This window comes from Canis aureus, chromosome 37 (assembly GCF_053574225.1).
Source record: "Canis aureus isolate CA01 chromosome 37, VMU_Caureus_v.1.0, whole genome shotgun sequence".
In the NCBI taxonomy this organism is placed as follows: domain Eukaryota; kingdom Metazoa; phylum Chordata; class Mammalia; order Carnivora; family Canidae; genus Canis; species Canis aureus.
This window is the reverse complement of record NC_135647.1, coordinates 1,730,344-1,735,577: the sequence shown is the minus strand read 5'-3', so window position 1 is coordinate 1,735,577 and position 5,234 is coordinate 1,730,344. Positions and strand designations below refer to the sequence as shown.

At 41.2% G+C, this 5,234-nt stretch overlaps 1 non-coding gene across 1 annotated transcript; it reads right to left on the bottom strand.

Moving 5' to 3' along the window:
• Positions 1-217: 217 nt before the first annotated feature.
• On the bottom strand, positions 218-299 carry TRNAS-AGA (transfer RNA serine (anticodon AGA)). Its single transcript has one exon. It is a non-coding gene; the product is annotated as a tRNA-Ser (tRNA).
• Positions 300-5,234: the final 4,935 nt, after the last annotated feature.

Genomic DNA, 5,234 nt, shown 5'->3' with positions numbered 1-5,234 from the left:
TTTGCAAAATGTGGGCACAGGTGTCTTGGTGCAAACTTTTTGAGAAAGTGATTGTACTCACTCTGATTCCTGTGCAGCACAGCGGCAGTGGGGTTTTACCAGGCAGAAGAACAGGAGACATTTAGACAAGAAGCATACCCAGCCCCACACTGAGGAAGGTCAAGTTGGGAACAAAGGCGGCCTCTCCTCCAGGAACAGGAAGGACAAAAAGCTCAAACGTAGCTGGCAGGATTCGAACCTGCGCGGGGAGACCCCAATGGATTTCTAGTCCATCGCCTTAACCACTCGGCCACAGCTACAGCTGCGTGATGGTGTCTTAAAAGCACAGAAGAAATTTGGTAGATCTACAGGTAAGATTACTGTGTGGACAAGATTCCTGGTGTTTAGTGAATCGGGCAAAAATCCGCAGGTTAATGAAGGCTTGGGGAGGGGGGTCAAACGCTCCGCGCACCCCCTGACATTTAGGAGCATGGAGACGAGAGTGCTCCCTACAAGCATCTTTGTTTTCAACAAGTTGAGGTAGATTTATAAACTACCGCCGCCTCCCATGCGGGTGACCTGGGAGCTAGCTGGGTGCTGGGGATTCGGAAACTGGGACCAAGTTTACTCTGCCCCCAGGGGGAGTAGGGTAACCACAGGTTACGGCCTGCCCGGGAGCAACCCTTCTGCTAGAACTCCCAGGCCAGCGTCCTCGCTGCAGGTTTCACGGAAGGAAATACTGTCGCTGATTTGTCTCCACCGTGCAGGGAGAGAGACCCGATGCTGCAAACCATCTGGGTCTCCTCACTCGGTGTCCCCAAGCTCCGTCCGAGGCCAGTACCCAACCTATTCATCTCGCTGGGTTCAAGAAAGTACTTGGCAAATACCAACTCACGTTCACTTTCTGCACGGATTAAAAGAAACCTATAGGTATAGAAGTTTCATTCCCTGTGAGATGCTAGCTGCTCCCTAAAACAAATGGATTACCTGATTTGGCTTTGTTTGGCTTTGGCCAATGCAAGGGCCCATTTTCTTTAAATGTAACCAACAAACACAATGCATTCATTTTCTGTTCTCCTTTTTACATTTGTAACTTCCTGCTTCCTTCAGCAGAATTTTCAGAGGCTCTACAGGATTGATGTAGAACAAAATGGTTAAGTGTACATGCCAGATAGATGGGTCCCCATTTCCTGACCGGCTAAGTGTCAACGGGCAAGAGGTGAAAGCTGATGGGTATGATGCTCCTGAGAAAGCTGAGATAATTGCTTGGATTTAACACATTAAATTTAGCCAGAAGTAACAAAAGTGTTCTTTAAATAGAATTCTATTCAATTCGGGTAACACTGGGAATGGGTTGGGGGCTAGATCTAATTAAAGATCAAATATTTTCCTTGTATTTATATTCAGAAAAGATAAACCTCACTTATAAACAGAAGGAATGTGGTCATGGAAAGTAAGCAGGCCTCACTGACACTCTTTGGAAAATTTCCCACTATTTGCTTTAAAAGAGTGTATGACATATTCTAAATAATTATTTTTCTGCCTCTCTCCATTGGAATATTTTTGGGGCACACCTTTGTCTTGAGCTTTCCCGAAACATTTTTTTTAAGTTGTAACTTTTTGTTATTAACACGATAATCCCCAAAGAGTTCTTCATCAGAGTATGAATGTAAAATAATTCTTAAGGTCTAACTAAGGGACACCTGGGTGGCTCAGCGGTTGAGCGTCTGCCTTCAGCTTAGGGCATGATCCTGGTTCTGGGATGGAGTCCTGCATGGGGCTCCCTGCATGCAGCCTGCTTCTCCCTCTGTCTGCGTCTCTGTCTCTCTCTCTGAGTCTTTCATGAGTAAATAAATAAAAATCTTTTTTTAAAAAAGGTCTAATTAAATGTCAGCCGGTTAGTGGCATACAGAAGCCTCCATGAATTCTGCAAACCTCCAACTAGCATCAATTAGTCAAGAAACAAACTCAAGGCCCATGTCATTGTGAAGGACATTGAAAAAGAGAGTCCATATAACAGGGACTATTAAGGAACATTCAACACCAAAGTCCTTGAATCTACGTGAAGAGAATTCATCTTTTTTGTGCCAAGTAGATATTTCTCCCTCTTGATTGGAAGAATCTTGGGTAATGAGGACTGTCTCATACTGGGATGGAGAGGGTTGGAGAAAACAAAGAACCCACAATCCTACCTTCCAGAAACTAGCAGTAGCAGTAGTTGGATATATCTTCTTTTTCCCTCATCCCCCAGGATTTTTTTTTTTTTTTTTTGAGTAACAGAAGTGGGAAGTTTATTAAAGCAAAAAGTAAACTCTTGGGATATGAGAGTGGGTGAGCTTAAGAGAGAGACAGAGAGACAGAGAGTTGGGTCCCCTCCCCCCAGTATTTTGAGTGCAAAGAAAAAAATAGGAGTAGTTGAGGTCATTCAAAACATAAATTGTGCTAATATCTTCCAGACAAAAACTACCAGGAATACATAAGCAGCTGAACAAGATGGGTTATTACTCCTGTAGCAATCAAGAGCACACACCACGGGGACCCCTGGGTGAATCTCAGTAAGAGGGTGTTAGAAGGATTTTTTCTTGTGTTAGGTGATTTGGGGGATTCTAAGAAGCGGGGCTGTTCTGCAGTGGATACTGTCTGGAAGCAGGGAGATACTGTGATTGGGTAGCTTAATAAGTCCTATCCTGAAAGAAGGAAGAACAGAGCAATGCTAAAACTATGATTGGTAAAGAAGCTGTCGTCACTCATACTGGACAAAATGAGGAGAATTGGGGTCATTTTTGTGGCCTAACAGTATTTTTGTCTGTTTTTGTGTGTGCTTCATGTTTATACTTGTGTTCAGAAATGATGGCAGTGTGATCTTATTTTCATCTTGATCCATCATGATCACTGAATGGTCTTGTCTGACATCTGCATTCTGTGAAATTGTTCATGTTCAACAAAAGAACATCAAGTCCCAGCTGATAACACCAGGTCAGCTCCCACCTGGCAGGGGCTACTTTTATCTTTCTCAATTTTGTACTTTACTAATTTAATTGAATATTATATCATCAATGCTTTTTTTCCCCAGGAACTTTCCAAATGTCATTTTAGTGGCTTTCTAATGTTCCATTGTTCAGATTAGTTAAATATTCCCCCTTGTTGGACATCTATGTTATTGTGGTCCATTTTTTTAAATACCATAATTGGTTTTGTACATGAAATGTTTTTCTATAGTTAGGATTAATTCCAAAGCACAGTGTTTTGCAAAATGAACTATCAATTCAAGTGTTTTCAAGCTTCAAATGAGCTGAAATATCTGTTTGTTAGGTTGTGGCAGGAGCAAAGAACCTCTTGTGAGAATATAAAGAAGAAAGTATTCCTGTCACCACAGAGGAAGACAGAAGCCAGCGACACTTAACTACAAATGAGTTTTTCAGATAAGGGCTTGAGAAAATATGTCTCTTGTAATCTGAACACGTGTCAGCTCTCCTCGTGTACGTCCCTGCACGGGCACTTCTGTTCCCAACACTGTGATCCAAAATCTAAGTTACAGTTAAAAGGAAGCAGGCTCAACATCCTTCCCCAGGAACCACAGGATCTCTAAGCCCAGAATCAACCCACTTGATAACAGGGCTCCACTGTGCCTGATACTTACGTGTTTCTACCTGTCCTTTTAGCTTTGCACAGGACAGAACGTCACTGGGTTGGGGACTTTGGAAAGCTCTTCTCTGGCATGGTGACCTTGAGGCAGTGGGCCAGAGACCAAGCAACCTGGTTTAACCTTCTAGGGAGTCCCAGCTACTATTCAGCTGTGAAAGCACCATAGGTAGTGCCCTTCACGTTGGTTGCTTTCCCATCCTTCAGAAATTATGCACACATATATAAACATATGCTGCCATAAGGGAAAGAAACAGAAGGACCACAGTCCCATTGTATTTCTAGCAGTGCTTGCATCTGGCATACTTCTATGGGCTATAAAGGGAGAATTGTTGACCTCTACCTCTGCTTGTTGAACATGGGCTCATAAATCTTCAATAAAGCCTTCTTCTTGAACCATATCATGTGGTTTGGTGGGTTTTCTTCTCCTCAACTTGTACAACAATTTGGCAATGACACATCCTTTCACTGTGATCAGCTAATGTGATGATTAACCTTCTTAGAATATCACCCAGTACACACTCCCCATTTAATATATTATCACATGTTTAGCAAGTCAGGCAATGGAATGAGGTGATGGTTTCACAGCCTCTAACCCCTATTTATTCCTGCATAGATTTCTCAGTAAATTACCATGTCTTACTGTAGCTGAAATGCCACTTTTGTCTAACACGAAATTTACACATATGTGGATGATTTCTGGATTCTCTATGCCATTGCATGTTTTCTTTGTTTATCCCTGCATCAACAATGGATGCACTTAATTGGATGAGTTTTCTAATAAGTCTTGGTAACCGGTATGGTTAACACCACTATCTTTTTCTTCTTCAAAATTTTCCTGACTAGCACAATCACAGACTCACCTTCACTGCTTACTTTCCCTCAAGGATCACAGTCCTGCACTGTCTCCTAAAGTCTGTTTTCTAGTCTGTTTTCTAGTGGTTATTTCATACATTTTTTTCTGGCTTCCTCATTTCCAGAGGACAACTCCCCTAGCTGTTAATCCTTCAGGGATGGAAATATAATTTTCACTTAAAAAATAATGTGCCAGAGAGAACACCAATTATTTTCAACATTTTATAGTACTTTTGTTTGATTTTTAGATTATCTGATCTATACATGGGTCTGTTTAAGGACTGTCTTAATCAAATCATTGATTTCTTTTTTTTTTATTTCTTTTTATCTACATATTCTACTCTCTATATCATTTTTCCTCATAGGGAGCCATTCTAAACTATTGTTTACATTTTTAGTACCTTCGAATATCACAAGTTTTCTTATAGGATATGCAATAATATTTTGTGCATATCCTTTTTGTATTACAAAAATTATACTTTATATACACATCATTCTACTTCTGACTTTTTCCATAACCATCATTATTTTATTTATATATCACTTGAATGCTGAGCTGTTGCTTCCAAGTCTAGCTTGGAAGGATCAGGAACTGAAAGTGCAATGAGCCTGAGGATTAAAAGAAGAGACAGACACAAAGTAGTGTGGGGATCAGGGACCAATGCAAAGCCTCGAAGGTCCCGAGCTCATAAAGGCTGCTGTTTTTATTAGGTGCATTGCTTAACCCTACATGTTCCAGAGAGACATCTCTACATTAG